The sequence below is a fragment of the Malaya genurostris genome, chromosome 3, assembly GCF_030247185.1.
Source record: "Malaya genurostris strain Urasoe2022 chromosome 3, Malgen_1.1, whole genome shotgun sequence".
NCBI lineage: Eukaryota > Metazoa > Arthropoda > Insecta > Diptera > Culicidae > Malaya > Malaya genurostris.
Genome location: NC_080572.1, coordinates 290,932,825 through 290,950,609, shown reverse-complemented (window position 1 = coordinate 290,950,609; position 17,785 = coordinate 290,932,825). Strand labels below are relative to the sequence as shown.

Genomic DNA, 17,785 nt, shown 5'->3' with positions numbered 1-17,785 from the left:
ATTGGAAAAAAACTAGGAAACACGCAAAGAAATCGGGAACCATGGAAAAAGGTTGTTGCGTGTTTCTTATGTAAAAAAATCCAAGAAACTCAATGGAATAATTTTTAATGGCCGCACGAATCGCCATCCTGCTCGTTTTACCCCAAATGCCCAGCAGTTTTAGGGTTTTCTGTAGTATTTGTTCTGTAACTTGAAAAGAAGTCGAGTGCGGTATTCTGGAATAGCTTACTATCATGTAAAAAAGTCTAGAGAATCGATAACACTGGCCGCACGAAACGTTTTGGGGCCATTTTACCCCAATTCCTCCATTTCATAATATCTTATTGTAAATCGTCGGATTGCGATTCGTGCGGCCATTGTAAACCATTCCATTGAATTCCTTGGACATTTTTACATAAGAAACGCTTTAGTTTGTTGACCTATCTCAATTAGTTCATGAGTTACAGAATTCTTTGCGGGTTTTCATAGATTTTTTTCCCACTGTGCATTGTTTGAAAACTGTTGCCGAAAACTGCTCACACTCAAGCAATGTACCAATGATTCTTCCGGTGAATTTTTCTTTGACAATCGAACAAAAAAGCCGACTTACGCTAATACAAGATAAATTGATTTCCACCATGAATGAAACAATCTCTTTGTCGTTGAAGTGAAAATGGCAACATTTTCCAGAACGAGTACGGATTAAACAAAACAGAATTCCAATTTCCCACGCATGCTTTGTCGCATGACGAAGTTCAAATTCCATTTCGCCGCTAGTGGATGGCAACAATATTTCCTTTCAGTTTTTTTTCTACTTGTCATGCTCGTTCGATTTTGGCAAATGAAAAAAAAAGAATCCATTTACTCGTTTGACTTTATCAGCACTTGCAACGACAACGTCGAAAAAAACATGAAAACGATGAAAGTGTCCAGAGTTCGCATGGTCCTTATTCACATCCTGACCTGGATCACCCTTTGTGCATCGTGTTGTCATTTATCCTGGCTTTGGCATTAGTTTGCTCTGTGGTTTTCGCAGTCAAAAAAAGCATTCCGGACACTCATGGCGCAATCCAATCAGGTGTCATGTTTCTCCGTTTACATGTGACAGGAGGCTTTCAGGCTTTTTGGTGCTTCTGGTATTGACACCACCGCACATTCGCTCGCCTTTTTTTGCGTTGCTGAGTGCGTGCAGAAGAAGGACGCATGAAGCGTGACAAACATCGCCAGAGCCCCCAACCCCCCTCTTCTTGGGGCCAGGGTGACGGAGGTTAATGCCATCATCAACCGACATCCAGCTCGGCAGACAGAACTCTGAAATACCGCTCGAGTGGTTAACGGTTAGGTGATTTTGAATTTATGGTTGAGCTATTTCGATCTAGGATCTTGGATAGCTTTCATTCGACGAACGGTTGTTGTGTATGAACAATTTCTACCGTCAACTAAACCATTGGAAGTGTTAAAATCGTTGCTCACAAACGCAAAAAGTTCGCAACCCTTTGGGGGTTTTTCTCTCGTTCGGGAAACCAACAATTTTCGTTCGACAAAGCATTAATTTTTAATTGGAAGGTATTCATCAACCATGTAATTTAATACCTCTCAACTCGTCCTCATCATCCGTCTTAAACTTTTACAAATTATCTTGTTTTCCAAGTCTGCGGAAATACTTTGGGCTTTCGAAGCATTGTCAAAAATATAAAATATATCAATAAACTGACGATTTTAACGACTAATTCGGAGACTAATTCGCTTAAGCGGATTCGATAAACCACTTACAATGGGAACAACGGTAGTATAGAGCAGTTTCGTCGAACAACAAAGTGTTTCGATCAATGAAACGTTTCGAGAATTGAACAAAAGTTACAGTAAATAAAACTGTAGCTTCCGAAAATAGCATTTAAATACTGGCGTGCATGAAGTTGAAGGAATTCAAATGAACAGAACTAGTAATATCGCGTTAATACAGTTTTGTCCGAAGCACAATGCAATAGGATTCGGTGCTGAAAAATGTCCCGGATTGGCGGTTCAATGCATAGAACGCTGGTCTTACAAGCCAGTTGTCGTATGTTCGAGCCCCGACCTGGAAGGATTCTTAGTGTCAGTAGGGTCCATAGTACTAGCCATGCAATGATTCTGTACACTAAGAATCGGCTGCGAAGTATGTTGAAACAGAAAGGCCAAATTCCACAAAAGGAATGTAATGCCAAGACTTTGCTTTGCTTCGGGGCTGAAAATATTAATGAAAACATTGTACATACATGAGTTCATTGGTATGCTATTAGCAGTGAAGTCTCGTTCTTATGTGTACCTCGTGCACTGCACAACCGGTCAAATTAAAGGAATTGACTGCATCCCCAGCCGCATTCAATTATTTTGGCGCTCTGAACTCGTAACTTCGTCTTGTGCACCGAAATTGTGTTTATTTACACACATCTGGTATACATTCAACTGAAAATTTCAAATATCTCTTGTCGCAGTGTTAGTGTCTTTCCCGTGCACATGAATTACTGCTATTAAAATTCAAGAAAAGAAAGAATTACTCAGCTCAACTCTGAGATTTGTTGTTCTCTCTGTCACGTTTGGCTCTGTGAGAACTTGTATGCACAACTTCAGGAGAGGCTTCAGTGGCTTATGCATATGGCAGTTGAAAACGAATTGCTGTCTCAGTTGTAACTTCGAAGCTGATTTATGGAAGAAGTTATTGACAGGTTTGCTCGAGGGAGAGAATTTTTCTATTGTGTCATGATACGAAATAAGTTTAATAACAAATACCCATCCAAAAGTATATTGTTAGTTCGATGTATTGAAAAAACACAAGTGCACACAGCTTGTTGAATTTTCCTGCGCCGTTCCAATGAATCGAGACCTATCAGACGACAGTGATCGGGGAACGGTGGAAGGTCAAGGTTTTGCCAGGGAAGATTTCTTATAGCCAGTCGAACAAATCTTTTCTGCACAAGTTCAATCCGTAAGTTTCAAACAATCTGATACGGGTTACAGACTAAACTAGCATTATCAAGTAGCGATCGAACCAATGAACAGTATAATGCCCTCAAGCAGTGGGGATCTTTGAAGTCACGTCCGATTGTTTCAATAAAACTCAGTTGCCGTGTTGCTTTTGAAATCAAAGTTGAGCGATGTAGATTGAATGTAAGTTTGGCATCCAACAAAACACCAAGGTCATTAGCATGATCAACTCTTTGGAGCGTTTGTCCATCAATTTGATAATCAAAATGCAATGGATTCTGTATTCGGTGTAACGTTATGACCTGATATTTCGCAATAGATCAAATTGGATCAGGGTCATTTCGCCGAAAGCCATTTCACCGAAAGCCGTTTCGCCGAAAGTCATTTCGCCGAAAGTGTTATTTCGTCGAATGACATTTCGCCGAAAGGGTCATTTCGCCGGATCCTGAAATCGTCTTGAAATCGTAATTAGAATTGATTTAAATTATTAAAGACAAACGAAAAATGATAGCGTTAACGCCCGTTTTGTAGACCTACCATTGTACTTCTTGAATAATGATTGATTGTTGTACTCTTGAATAAAGATTGATTCATGAACCTCAGAAAGTAGTTCCCAAGAAAACTTGTTGACTATTAGCTAGTAAGCATCAGGCTTTGTGCCGCCGAGCCATCTTGGCTTCGGTTATGTGGCTGCGCCACATCAGTTTTACTGGTGACATAACATGCAGGAGATATGACCCTTAAGGCGAAATTACCCTTTCGGCAAAATGACCCTTTCGGCGAAATTACCCTTTCGGCGAAACAAATTTCAGCGAAATGACCTATTCGGCGAAACGACTTTCGGCGATATGACCCGCTCCCGATCAAATAACATGGTACAATTTCAAATCATCAGCATCAGCATAATCTAATCTGAAACCGTTACTGAGCAGCAAACATTGAAAAACAAAGAGGACAGAAGCGGACCCATATTGCTGCCTTGAGGTACTCCTGACCAGGGTTGCGAACGGTACTGAAGAATGACACGAAACAGCAGACATTCAAACCGCGCAAATGACAGCAGTCGCCGATTGTACTTCTCCACGACTGCAGGAGATGAAAAATGTCATAGGTCTCATGACATTTTTTCTCGTGAGTGTCGCCGTTTGCTCTCATCGATAGCTGTTCTAATCTTTTCAATCTGAGAATGGCTAGCCTCAATAAACAGTAGCTCCTTCCAATTTCAACAAATTTCGAGAGACGTGTATCCTTACGTGTTTTGTTTCTCTGCACTTCCGTTGGAAGGAAGCGGTTCAGTGAGAAAAGCAAAGTAAATGCTCTGACTTCCAGAATTTGGATACACTTTTTCGATCAAACAATTAAACCTCGTTTATCATGAACCAGAATTGCAGAAGTAATAGGAGCGCAAAACTTATTATCTCTGCTGTAAGATTTCTTGCCTTTGCGTCATATTAGAAAGGCAAAAGCTGCGCTCCTGATACTTCGTGTATGAAATTTATGTAAATAATTGTAATATTTTTGAAACATCTGCATGAACAAGCTTTGTGATTGAATTTTTTCAAAACTGAAATTGAACCGGTAATAAAAGCACCGCCGTTCGCATTAAATTTATCGCCACAGATCAATCACAGCGGATATAACAGTCTCGTTATGAAAATGTCATGACATTTTGAGCTCGTGACATTCTCGAAACCCGTGACCAAAAATGAACAAAGCAGCTACTTATCCAGTATGTACCTACACTACTACAAAGCGAACACTGTGGCTTTGACTGCTGTGAGAGAGTGCGACGAAATTAACTGCTCTCAATGTTGCTGTCGTGTGTCGTGGCTCTCATGATTGCGCCAAGCTCTCGTGTCATTGCGAGTTGGCTACTGTTGAACGTAGCAGCTGCGCATATCGTTGGCAGTGACTGTCTTATGTTTGGCAACAGTATAAAAAAATGTCAAATTTTCGCACCCCTGCTCCTGACACAATAGTAAACTGAAGTGAAACGCTTGAGCCCAATTTTATTCGTAAAACTCCAATCAATGAACTTTTGAGTTCCACCTAATCGCGACATCTTTCGAAGGAGTATTCGATGGTCTATTCGGTCAAATGCTGCTTTTAGATCCGTGTATACCGCATCGGTTTGTACCGTTTCCTCTATACGAGAAATGCAGGTCGAAGTGAAATCTAATAGATTTGTGCTGACCGAGCGTCCAGGCATAAACCCATGTTGTTCAGTAGAGATATAATGTTTAGTACGAAATAGCATCTCATTGCTTACAATTATTTCAAAAAGCTTTGGAGCAGCAGATAAACCTGTTATGCCTCGATAGTTTCTTACATTACGACGGGCACCACTCTTGAATACAGGGAACATGAAGGATTGCTTCCAAATCTAAGGAAAAATGCCTTGCTCGAAAGATTTGTTGAAAATAATGCACATGCACATTATTAGTGAATACAGATGAGTACAGATTTTTTAAATTGTACAATATAAATTTCATTCGAAAATATCTGGCAACTCTGCCAAAAAGTGACATATTATGGTGATGAAAAATCAAATTATTTGTGTAAAATTTAACACATACTGTTGTGGTGGATATTTCTTTCCCCGAGATTTCCTTAGAACTAAACATGAAAATATAGAAGTAATAATGCAATATTTGTTTAATGACATAAACTCTTTTCAATGGAATTCTTGACTGATACTAAGTTGCTATATTAGACAATAACTTCTCACAAACTGAGTTTTTTTGAATTCTGAGATTACATTAAAAATGAAATAATTCTAAGGTATTCATAATAAATACAAAAATAAAGATGATGGTGGATGCACTAAACAGCGACAAATTACAAACTTACTCTAATTTTTCGTTTCAAAATTTTTGAAAAATATCCTTTAGATGAAAGTCAATTCTGATGATTTCAAAGTTACTTAAAAGACCAATTTTGGATACGAACAACCTCAAGATATAAATCTGGCCAAATGAAACGATTTTATATCAGAATAATTTTCAAACTTATTCATTTTATAAACAGCGATTATAGAAGATTTTATATATTTTATGATAAGACTAAGTTCTAAGTTGGCCTGCTAGTTACCGGAGAATCGTGATAAGCCATGGGTAAACTAAAGCAGAAATGTATTCTGGCATATAAAGACTGTCCCAGAAAGTATGGACGCAACCAAAAACCGCTGCCATTTCGCAATGGTTCGGAATCTGTCAATTTTTATGGCTGCGTCCTGTTGTTTACACTCTTCTCTAACCACTTGTGCAGTTGTTTATTCGTTTTCATTAGTTTGTTTCGAAATGCGTATACTTTCAGCAGAACAACGTCGAAAAATTGTGTACAAATGGTGCACAGAACGCGGACTGTCACTGAGAAAGATAGCAAAAATGGAAGGAGTTAGTGAAAAAGCCGTGCGAAATGCAATCAGGAAGTTCGGTGAAGATAACACCTTAGAGAATAAACCGAAAACGGGTCGAAAAGAAGGTCCTGCTAACCCTCAGTTGGATAAACGTATACTGAAGGCGTTCGAGCAAAATAAGGAGGTTTCAGTTCAGGATGTGGCCAAAAAAGTGGGCACTTCGAAGTCAAATGTTCTTCGTGCTAAAGAACGTTTGAATCTTCGAACCTATAAGAAGCAGAAACAACCAAAACGTAGTCCGAAACAAGAAGCATCGATCAGGCCGAGGGTTCGAAAGCTGTACAATACGATTCTTGCTGGAAATTTGAACTGCATAATCATGGACGACGAAACCTACGTGGAACTTGAATTGAAGTCGAAAAATTTGGTAAGAAAGCTATGGTCTGGCAAGCAATTTGTAGCTGCGGTAAGATTTCGAAACCTTTCATCACCACTGCTTCAATGAACAGCGAAATATACATCAAGGAATTTTTACAAAAGTGTCAAAACTTGTCGCTAAGAAGTCTGTACGGAATTTAATGAGGAACGTTTGCAAGAAGGTGCGCCAGTTAGTCTACAATGGCTAAGTAGCAAATTTTGAGAATAATATTCTGTTGTTGTAGTCTAATATTATCAGTATATCGAATTCGAGCTTCCATACAATGGTAATTCATGCATGCAAAGTCGTAAGCAACGGTGATTTTTATCGGATTTTTACTTGTGCACAGCTTTTTTAAAAAAGTTTGTACTAGCTTGGATGGCTGTTCTCTGCCTTTGAACTTTCGGGAATGGCAATCTTTTTCAAAGAGCAAATTTTTCGTGAAAGGCAAAAATCGTGAAAGGCAATGAGCAAATCAAACACAATATATGTTCTTTTTATCCAAGCTAAACTTTTAAAATCAGTGGAGTTTTTTGCTTTCTGAAAATTCAATTGTTAAAATGCTCTTTAAGTGGTGTGTAGGTTTTCTCTCTGAGAATTTGTTAGTTCTGTTTACTGGCTGTAAACTATTATACAACAAATTTTCACAAATTCCATCATGTTTTCAGAATTAAGAATCAGAACTAATTGGCTCAAGCGGCACGTTCCCCCTAGTTATTTGTGCCTTGCCGTGGCTACTCATTATTTTTCTAATGGGAAGGTAAGGATAAAACGAGCATGGAAAGGAACTGTGAAGTGAGCGAGGTGAAGAAAAACAGTACTAAACAAAACGAAACAAGTCATTTTGCTTCTCCGAAAGAATGTTGAACGATCTACAGGTGCCAAAATGCACATTTAATGAAACCTCTAACTCTCAAAAGCGACACCATTCTGCATTCCTGGAAGAATGCAGAGCGATTCGTAAGATGTATAAACATAAGTTAATTCGGAACAAAAAAGTACGGGTGTGTAATGTCAGAGACATAACTGGATGTCGTGAATACGAATAAAACTGCCACTCTTTCTTTATACTTCCGAATATCAATTAGTTGATCGATTGTGTGAATTGTGCAAACTTTCCCCACTGTCTTGAAAGGCTTTTTTGCACTACACTGAAAGTCATAATTATCAATTTGCAAAGATGCAATCTTTTTAGTTCTTCAGATAGCATTTGATGTTTCCCATTGTTGTCCATTTTTCGTTGTATTTTGCTCCAATGCAAACGACCAGCATGCAATTGATCTTTTTTATGGGAAACTAGCTCTGCGACCTTTATAAAACGCAAAAGCTCTGCTTTCATTGCCGACTGCTCCTCCTGACAACCGAAGTCCAAATTAGAGCACGACAGGAGCGTTTGAGGTGTTGTACCATTACTGGCGACTGCTGCTCTCGACGATCGAAGCCCAAATGAAAACACGACCTGATCATTTCGAGCTTGATACTTGGTTTGTTCTTACTGATGTTAGTGGGAGACATTCAGTTCCGTCTGAAGCACTAGATGAAATGAACGATTTTTAATCAAACTTTACCTTTTATACTCGTCCAGTAGAAAATTGTAACTGATATGTGCTTAACTACCTACCTCAAAACCGTCGTCCGGGTGCAAAAAAAAGCAAGCGTGATAAATTTTCCTCATTAGTTCCAAAAGTTTTAGAAAACCTTGTTTTTCAATTATTTATTGTCACGCTGTTGAAAACTTAATCACAAATTCCTGATCATATTTCCGATAGCTTGTAGAAAAAAATATGTTGTTGATGTTAAGTACATCAAGAGATATTCGCGAGAAAGTTCTGCCATTCTTGTACAAGGTAAACGACAAAAACATTTAGTGTCAAAACAGAAAAGATTCATTCATTCCATGAAGAAAGATGGGATAAGAAACAATACATTATCAATCCATTTAAGATCTCCATACACGGATTGAACCATGTTTGGAGAACCAAAAACCCGGATACGAAGTTGAATCAATGCGAGACAGGTACACGTTTTGATCAGAATACTACAATGATGCTTGGAAAAAATGCAGTAGACTTTTTGACACTTTCAGATTCAACTCATCAGCCCAATCATATCCAGTTATACCAGAATAGCCGGGTACCCATAAGAAGTAAACAGCATTTGAAATGCTGAGGTCTTCAATTTGACTTCGACATGCGATCACTAGATTTGACTGTGATTCATTTGAACTGAGTGCTTTTAAAGCTGCCCGACAGTAGGAACAAAAATAAATTCGTTCACCACAGATTCTCTGCTGAAGTGTCGACTGTACTCAACTCAGAATCGCATAGATTTCTGCTTGGAACACAGTACAGTATCCACCAAGTGAATGAGACTTCTCTAGTCTCATTTCACGACAGTAGACACCAGCAGAAGCACGACCATCCAACAGAGAACCGCCAGGAAAGATAAATGTTATTGCCGTCGCTGAATGGCTGTAAATATATAATTATGATTACGGTGGCATCTCATCGGATTTATGTAACTATACATGACAAATTTTAAACTTAATCTAATTTGAAAAGCTTTCGCAGAAAAATTCGTAAGAAATAATTATTTTAATAAACTAATCGTGCAACACATTTTGGTGCCCCTTGGAGATCCTCACTATGGCGCACTGGTACAATCTATTCGAGGCATTACATTTATTCGAATGAATCTCATGAATCACAAGATACCACAATCTCCGCTCTATTAGAGCTACGCTAAAATATTCGGCTCACGACTGTCATATTTAAACTCTTCCAGCCTTCCGCTCGGAAGGCTGTGAGACAAAGCATTTAATGAAAACATCTGAATCGCAATTATACACATTTTAAGTTGAGGATACTGTTTTATAATTCCAGGTCTATCTGGAACAACGGATCCAGATAGATAGATCTATCCATTAGACCTATTCTATCCGTCTTTCAGTTTTATATCATAGTCCTTATTTATCAGATTAAGTAGAATTTATGTACAACAAAAATAGATGCATTAAAATCTGTATTATTAAATAGGATTTCTTTTTTTTCTCCTACTATTTCAGACCATAACTACAGAGGAATGTCATCGTTCCCAGGAAACTGCCGCAGCAACGCAAATATTGGAAAAAAATAATCTTACTAAACTAGTTCAGAGACTACCGGAAACTTCGCATTAAATCGATTTATAGTACAGCAAACCGAATACTTCTTACCGACAGTTTTCCTTCTAACCAAAGAACAACAATAGAAAGAAGAAAAAATCGTTGACGGAGATGATCAAAAGGAAGAAAAACACTCTGGGAAAGTTCTTCGGTTGAGGCAGGCAACGTATGCCGTCTAACCGCCCACCACCCACCGCCCACAGACGCCCACCACCCAAAAGCACCAAATGAGCTAAAGAAGGGAAGTTTGTGTGCTTCCGGCAAACAGTAGTTTTTCCCTACTTGCTATCTTCTGTCATTGCTTCTTCGAGCTAGTGTGCTTGCATAAAGGCTATTGTCTCGACTAATAGTGTTAAAAGCAGCTGCCCTGCCACCATTTCCGGTTCTCGTGTTCTCGATTCTTGTGTTGAAGGAAAAACAACAATCGTCCGTGCTTTTTCTTTTCTTTTTTTGCTTCGACTCTACGTCTCAATTCGTGCGTGAAACCGAGCTGCCGTGAGAGTTTCCATCTGGTGTTCTCCTAGTCGTCTGTGAGGAAACGGGAATTTGCTGTGAAAGAGAATAAACAAGTGCCAAAGTTTTAAAGTCACGGCGGCCGCAAGGGAAGAGCATAGAGCATTCAAGTTGTGGAATTGTTTTAGTTAGTAGAGTAAAAGTAAAGGCAATCGTACTCGGCCACTGTTGGTAAAATAAGCTAAAAAAACACTGTATCAAAGCCCAAAGGGCTGGAAAAAGGTCCGTCAAGTAGCCAGCAAAGGTCAGGCCAAGTTTGTGAATTCCAAGAATCAGAATCAGTTGCAATCAGCGAGTAAAGAGCCGGGAAAAAAACAAGCTGGAAGCAAGTCGGAAATAAACAAGCGCCAAACTGTTACTCTGCGGCTGTTATATTTTCGAACGGGGTGCCAAAGATAGCAGTACGGAAGGTCTCAGGAGTGCCCTAGCCCGTCTCCGCAGATCGGGCCCACTCCCCAACCCTTCCAGTCCTGAACATGTAAGTAGCGAAGCATTGTTTTCCTCTGTCTGCTTAAATCCTTCACCAAGAAAGCGTTCGATTCGTCGCTCTGTTCTGCTCTCACCAGATCGATTTCCCGGCGCATATCCTGGCCAATAATTCAATCAAACTGAGCTATCAATTCTCATCAAATCAATTCTAATAAAGTACAGTTTGAATACCGCGCACACGAATCAAGTGACACAAAGCGCAAAAAAGATCAATCTGTATTTCCCGGGACACTTGTCTGAATCGAATCAATCTGGAAGGTACGCTGATTTCAGTCTAGCAGCAAAGCTTCGAACGAGAATCATGGCTACCCCGACAGTCAGGCAGTGATGCCAGTTTGGAAGACATCTTTGTAAGATATTAGCAAAGCCATAATTAATACCGGAACCTGATAGTGGCTTTAGTTAAAAGCATTTGAGTTTTATTGCGTTTAGAAATAAGTTTTCATTGTTTTGGCATTAAAAATGCCTTACTCTTCACTATATGGGGCCGGGTGTCAATTAAAAGTTTCAAAAATAGTCGCGTAACCTTTTTGTGTCATAATTTTGAACGTTAATAACTCGGTCATTTGTTGATGGATTGTTATAATTTAACAACCAATCGATTCGGAAACTTTTAACTTAAACATGTATGACGACGTCGTTTCAGTATTTCAATAGAATACTATTGAAAAAATGGTTGGAATAGACCTATGTTTTCATCCACCAATCCTTGTTGTACAAAATGACTTCAACATCTTTATCGGCATAGGAGGCTTTGCGTCATGCATAAAAAACACCGCATCGGTGTGCGTAGTATGAAGAGAAATCTATAAATATAGGCTGCACAATATTTCTTTGCCTAGTTGATGTTTGACTGTGAATGAAACAAGTAGGTTGTCCAGTGAGCTGATGACTGAATTGTATATGCGTTCACTTGCTGGATTGTCGCTTTTGCATTATTTGTTGGTGATATTTCATATTGTCTGTGCAATACCGTGTTCGCTTGAGTATCCTCTATATCATCTAGCTATTGAAAAACCGAATAAGCATGGTTACCGATTCTTTTGAAATATCTCATGTATTTAGCAAATTTTCGGTCGATTTTGCTATTAAAAATGCCTTACACTTCGCTTCCCGAGGCTGGGTGTCAATTTAAAACATGCAAAACTAATCGCGTAACATTTTTCCGTCATAATTTTGAACGCTTATAACCCAGTCATTTGTTGATGGATTTATATAATTCAACAACCAACCGATTCGGAAACATTTAACTTAAACTCATGAGATAACGTCATTTGAATATTTCAATTGCATACCATTGAAAAATTGGTTTGAATTGAGTATTTCGTTTTGGTTTTCTGGTAACTATCAGGCCAATTTAGAATTATCGGCGATAGATTTTTTGCGGATCTAATTTGCAGCGCTTGTTCCTCGATGATTTGTTAATGGATCTTCCTAATTTAAATGATTCCAAAGCTTCAATATTGTAAGCTTAAAAATGTTTTAATTTGTCAACGGTTTGCACTCTTAAATCTCCATTCCCATACGAACAAAACGTGACAATGTGACTGAACAAGTTGTTGTCCCACCAGGAAATAAATGCTTCAAAAGATGCAAAATTAAATTCTGAAACTTATCTAAAAGCGGCCTCCTCGGTTTATTCGTATAAATGAGTTCCACAGGCTCACATATACAGTACAATTCGATGCAATATCATATAGTATCAAAGATAAACTCAAGGTAAGTTTACCTGCGATTTTACATGTATCGTTTGAATAGGAACCCTCGTAGAATTTGGTTAACCGCCAGTTTCAGTTCAATTATTATTTGCTTCAAAACAAGCGTCTGATGGCTACACGCGTTGTAACTATGACAATGTTCATTCATGTGTTAATAACATCAAGTTACAATATGAACAAAATTTCGGAATTTTGTTGCGTATCCATTCCGTATATTCCTAATATGCAAATATGCGAAAATCAATGTAAGTAACTAAATATTTTATGCGGACTGTTTCACTTGTTTTCTTCCTCGTATTGTTGCCATATTATTTACAAACACTTTCCGAAGATTATCGACGATTTTGAAGGATTAATAAAATTACACCATTACTGAGATTACTGGTACAACATTCTTTTGGATCGATTAACTGTTTATAAAATTAATAAGTCCACCCAGTGAACGACCAGTATTAGGTTTAAACTGGGGGTAAATAAACGATATAAATCAAATCAAATTAATAAGTTTGTACGTTTCTCGAAAATTATCATCATAAAATAAAATAGTTTCATTTGTTCAGGTTTAAATCTTTAGGTTGTTTGTATCTAAAATTGACCTTTCAAGTAACTTTGAAGTGTAGAGAAGTTTAGTGTATCATCATCAATATCATCTTTATTTTGTATTTATTATGAAGACCCTAGAATCATTTTTTTCATTTAAACAAATGTCAATCGGAAACCAAAACTATCCGCCATTCTTCCATCAATCGTATGAATTTCATACTAATCAAATTCTCGTCTTAGATTTTCAAATGAATTTTTGTAACATCAAATCAAGAAGCCTGGATAAATTTTGAAATATTTTAAAACAATATGCAACCGAAATTTGATACGTTTCAGCAATTATGTTAGACAGCTAACCCGAACTACTGAACCTGTTTGAAGGACTTTTGATTGATTTCGCAATTTCAAATGATTGATAACATATACTACCTTCAGTTCGCTTTCTCATCTCATCCAAGTCAGTCGATAAACCAAAACCGCTTACGTTCGGGACAGATGAATCCAAGTACAGTCAGTATTGGTGATTGCCGAAAATTTGACAGAAGCTGCTCGATTTTTATCTATATTGTATACAACATTTTCAATCCGGTAGAAGATACTACAAGAACTCGAGTCTCTCAATGCATGAACCGCGAGAGAATTTTTCTACATTCCTTCGTTCCACTTCATACTCTGAGTATTTCACGGCCCTTAAAAAAATTACAGTCTGATAATGATCGTTTCTGTGTGGAATTTCCCAAGAGAGAATCGCAAGTAGACAATTATCGCAGAAAATCGAGTCGATGATTCAACTTGATGATTCTCATACTAGGTTGCAATATTTCAGAACCCTTGTGTGGAGCATTCACAGACATTTTCATAGACACAACTTATACAAAGATTATATGCACATAGTTAGAATAAGCGGCAATAGTAAAATGATTCTATCGCAATTATCAACTGCCTGTATAGAATCGGATCGCGAAACGAGAATAAGCGACCGTTTGTTGCTTCAGAGAAGATCCCCACAGCAGCGTGCTAACCTTTGATTCTCAGAAATGTCATCGAGAGATCAATGACAGAAATGTCATCTCTCGCACTGGTGCCGAGTCCCGGGTTGGCAGTTCAATGCATAGGACGCTGATCTTACAAGCCAGTTGTCGTATGTTCGAGCCCCGACCTGGAAGGATTCTTAGTGTTAGTAGGATCCATAGTACTAGCCATGCAATGATTATGTACACTAAGAATCGGCTGCGAAGTCTGTTGAAACAGAAGGCCAAATTCCACAAAAGGAATGTAATGCCAGGACTTTGCTTTTACTGGTGCCGATTCTATGTTAAATGAGCCATGCCGGGTTTTTGTTGTTGCGATGATTTCCAACTCTCTTTGATGGCACTGATTCAATCGTTGAAGAGTTGCCAGCGAACGTTCTTTGGCACACTTTGTCGCGTTCTTTGTTCTTTTCGTTTCGTTCGATAAAAGCCATCCTTGAGTACAGTATTGTGTAGTGAACAATAGAACGATCTCGAAATAAGTGAACCAAACGAACAAAAGCTACCACCGGTACGAAAGAATACAATTATTGTTGACTTCAGACAGTGCAAAATTCGACCTTCGATACGAGAACTTGAAGGTTTGCTTAAGGAGCAAATGCATCTTGACATTAAACGTGTGCAACGTGTCTTCCCTCAAGCGTCATCGATCCTTATATTCGCAAAACCATGTCCCAATGCGGAGATATTCTCTCTATCGAAAAAGAAAAGTGGAAGAATTTTTTCCCCGGTATTCTTAATGGCGTACGTTTGTTACGCATGCGCTTGAGGAGGCCTATACCTTCTTATGTGATTTTCGGTCAAGATACAAGAATTCCGTGCAAATCACTTGTTACCTATGACGATCAGATGGCCACATGTTAGTATTGTCAAAAAGCTGTTCACTACGGTAAGCCATGTGATAAACAAGGAGACAACTACACCAAAGGACGACGGTGCTTCCTTCACACCAACCCCAAGCAACCCCAGTTCATCTGTGACAGTCACCAACAACAGGGAAGTATCCCCTTCAACGAAACCATCCAACGTATTCCCTATAGAACAAAGTACACCAGCTGCAATTAACACACGGAAAGACCGATATCAGCATTTTGGCGAAAAAATTTGTTGATTTTCTGATTTTAGTTAGTTATTTTTTGAGACAACTAAATAAATCTTACTTTTGCTAATTTAGATTTTTTAATTCTAATTTCCTTGATAATAATAAAATATTTATTGAAATGGCTATTTTTTTAGTTGAATTCACCAATTGTCATTTCTTAGCTAAGGCACACTTCATATCCATTCAACTAATTTTTTAGTTGAATTAGAGAAATAAAACGTTGTTTTCAACCAACATAAATGGTTGAATTGGTTTCTGCAATTTGCAGCTATATGGCGCTTTGTCGCTGAAATAACGCACCGTGATGACTACTAGCCACTAGATGGCACACTACTACCGAAAAAAAATTTCAGTCGCGGTTGTCTTTTCTATATTGGCAGGTATAATTGTATTGGTATAATGTTGTATTGGAGAAAAAGACATAAGCGAAACATAAACTTCTTTTTGAACATTTTTCTTCTAAATCGCTGTTTTCTTCATTCGACTGCGCGAAATCGACTCTCTCACTGAAAACTTTGAGCACTCGGAAAATAAAAACCGAATACAAGTAATACACCGGACGGCGTAGCCCGGAAGGTTGGAAGATACAAAAACATCATTTGACATATACAATTAGAGTGCAACATTCGAAACTCAATTCACTGTTCCGCGTAAAAACACTTTGCACTAACAGTTTACGTCATTTTTACATACCGGTTTAGAAATTTATATATGGATATATCGTAACACATGCGTAAAACATCTAAACAATTTGCAAGCAGTTTCAACAAGACTGTCCCTTTTAGCTTTTTATTGGATTGTTTTGTTTTGACACTTCTCATGAATTTTGTGGCTAATAAACTGGTGATAGATAAATAGAAACAAATTTTCTGATTTTAAAAACAAAATTAGTTGTCAATGAGAATTTCGTGTTGGATTGAGATATTGCTGGTTTGTGTCCAGAATATTCGCCAACTAAACACATTCTCTAAAAATAAGAGTTTTTTTCAGCAAATAAAATCTCAATTTTAACTAATTTTATAGTTATTTTGGAAATTTTGTTGTTAAAATCAACTAATTCAAAAACAGTAATACGAATTAGGCGCAGAGCTAATTTCGGTCGTTCCGTGCAGCTTACCTTCTAACCAACCAGCAACTGCAAACAATGTACAACAAGGCGCATCTACAGCAACTAGCAACCTAATCAACAACAATACCACCGATGCGGCAATGGATGACGAGACGATCCGGTAAATCTGGTTGTGAACTAACCAGACCTGCCGAAACAAAAGAATTATACGGCCAGTTGAATGCTCGATTTTTTCCGTGCCATGTTCAAAAAGAGTGAAATTTTTAGACTTATCAGGAGTGATGTCAGTTTTCCTTAAGGTCATATCCGTAGATTTTGCTGCTACCTCTTAAAATCAAAATACCCTTATCCTCATCTCATAATACGATTGTTACTGAAATATACTACTGTGGGCAAAAAAGTACTAAGACATCATAATTCAAAATTCTTTATTTATTCTTTCAAATATATTTCCTCCCGCTCAAAGTATTTTCTCCCGGCCCAAACGTTTTTTTTCCAATCCTCGAAACAGTTGTTAAAGTCAATTTCCGGAACAGCCTTCAATGCGCGTAACGTTTGATGATCTTCAATTGAACGTTTGATGTCTTCAATTGATTCAAAACGATTTCCCCGGAGCTGTCGTTTGAGTTTGATGAATAGCCAGAAATCACACAGAGCTAAATCAGGCGAATACGGTTGGTTGAATTGCTGGCTAAAAGAATCACGAAGAATCATTGCAGTATACGACAGTGAACTATCGTGGTGCAAAAACCAGGAATTGTCGGCCCATAATTCCAGCCTCTTTGTACGAATAGCTTCGCGCAAATGACGCTTGATGCTGAAATAGTATTTCTTTTTTTTTTATTCAATAATATAATATAATTTTAGGCACACTGCTTAAGCTCTAAGATGCCAAGGGTATTTTCTAATCTTAATTATCGACTAACTTAAAATTAGAATAGTATCATTAGACTATGTCATCTCGGGTTCCCGAAAATCCAGCTTCCAGCTGGCGATCGGCAGTGGTCGATGAATTGAATATTGCATGAGTCTTCCAGATGGAGTTGGTAAATATCTATGCTGGCCTCATCCTTCGGTCCGTGTGGGTCCGCGGGAAAAATAGTACTTCTTGTTGACAGTTTGGCCGGTCGGAAGGAATTCGAAGTGCATCACACCTCGGTAATCAAAGAAAACTGAGGCTCATTGTTAACGCATTCTCGACCCTTTTTGAACAACTTGTACCAATCAAAAACACTTGCTAGCGACCTACAATTATCATCAAAGGCCTTTTGCTACATTCTGAACGTTTCGGCACCAGAAATTTGATTTCTCACCCAAAATTTAATACTCAAACGTTCGGGTAGGGATTTTCAACGAATTTATTTTTTCAAAAAATCATAACTCTTGATACCGTTGATCAATTTCGATGCGTCCGGTGTCAGAAAAACCAGATTTTCTT

At 38.2% G+C, this 17,785-nt stretch overlaps 1 protein-coding gene across 1 annotated transcript in view; it reads left to right on the top strand.

Moving 5' to 3' along the window:
• LOC131435017 (uncharacterized) overlaps positions 1 to 17,785 on the top strand; it is a 425,332-nt gene that overhangs the window by 63,162 nt on the left and 344,385 nt on the right. Inside the window, exon 2 of the mRNA XM_058602473.1 lies at positions 9,784 to 10,873. The gene's annotated coding sequence lies outside the window, so the exon portion shown is untranslated. The remainder of the gene's footprint in view (positions 1 to 9,783; positions 10,874 to 17,785) is intronic.